The following is a 1,141-nucleotide window of genomic DNA, read 5'->3' as shown; positions in this document are numbered from 1 at the left end:
AAATCAACCCTTGGGTGCAGACTAGTTCGGAAATATAGCTCCCATGCCTGGGAGATCACTTGGCGATTATGCTAGAACAGTCTACAATCAAAGATTATCTAGTGTGAGACCACCTCCAACTGTAGCAAACAACTTTGAATTGAAGCAAGGGTTGCTTCAAACCCTTAAGAATTGTTGTGTCTTTAGAGGGAAGCCAAACAAAGATCCAAATACACATCTAATGGACATAGAGGAGATTATGAACACCTATTAATATAATGGTGTGTCACAAGATCTAGTGTACTTAAGGGTATTCCACTTCACACTCAAATGATGCAAAACAATGGCTTCGAAGCTTGCCCGCAGGATCAATCAGAACACGGGAGGAGATGACCAGGAAATTCCTTGATAATAATTTCTCTTTAGCTAAAACGGTAAAGTTTAGAAGGGAAATACATAACTTCTGCCAAAAGGATACGGAAACTATTTTTGAAGCATGGGAGAGGTTTAAGGAGATTGTTCAAAAGTGTCAACATAGTGGAATTGAACTCTGGATGCGACTCTAGGACTTTTGGGATGGATTGACACCGGCCTCATGTAGAACATTGAGCAATGCAGTTGGAGGCCCGCTGATGAACAAAACTCTAGAGGATATAGTCACAATTCTTGATGAGTTATCTGAAGATGCAAATCAGTGGCCCTCTGAGAGTGCTGAAAGAAGAAGATCAACTGGTGTTCACCAGGTTGATGCTAACACATCTGTGCAGGTACAACTTGATGTTATGGCCAAGGAGATAAGGAAGCTGACCTTAGCCTCAATGCAAAGTGAGCCTCATGCAGCTTGTGATATATGTGGAAGAGGACACCCTGCTCATGAGTGTCAAGCCTCAATTGAGGAAGTAAATGTTGTGGGAAACTACAATTTCAATGCAATGGGTTAGAGGCATCCCAATTTTTCATGGAGTTCACCTGGTGGTACTGCGAATTCTTGGCAACAAAATAACTCTAGACCGCATGGACAAGGAGCTCCAGCATACCAAAATCAGCAAATGCAGCAATTTCAGCTTCAACAGCCCATTCAGCCTGGTCTAGAAGATCTAATGAAGGCTTTCATTATCAAGATAGATGATAGGCTGGACGCTCATGGAGCAGCTATCAAAGA

At 42.2% G+C, this 1,141-nt stretch overlaps 1 non-coding gene across 1 annotated transcript; it reads right to left on the bottom strand.

Annotated features, from left to right (window-relative positions):
* Positions 1-416: 416 nt before the first annotated feature.
* LOC117281999 (small nucleolar RNA R71) lies at positions 417-523 on the bottom strand. Its single transcript, XR_004512628.1, has one exon. It is a non-coding gene; the product is annotated as a small nucleolar RNA R71 (small nucleolar RNA).
* Positions 524-1,141: the final 618 nt, after the last annotated feature.

The sequence above is a fragment of the Nicotiana tomentosiformis genome, chromosome 10, assembly GCF_000390325.3.
Source record: "Nicotiana tomentosiformis chromosome 10, ASM39032v3, whole genome shotgun sequence".
Classification (NCBI taxonomy): Eukaryota; Viridiplantae; Streptophyta; class Magnoliopsida; order Solanales; family Solanaceae; genus Nicotiana; species Nicotiana tomentosiformis.
The sequence above is the reverse complement of the archived record's forward strand: the minus strand, read 5'-3'. Positions and strand labels throughout refer to the sequence as shown.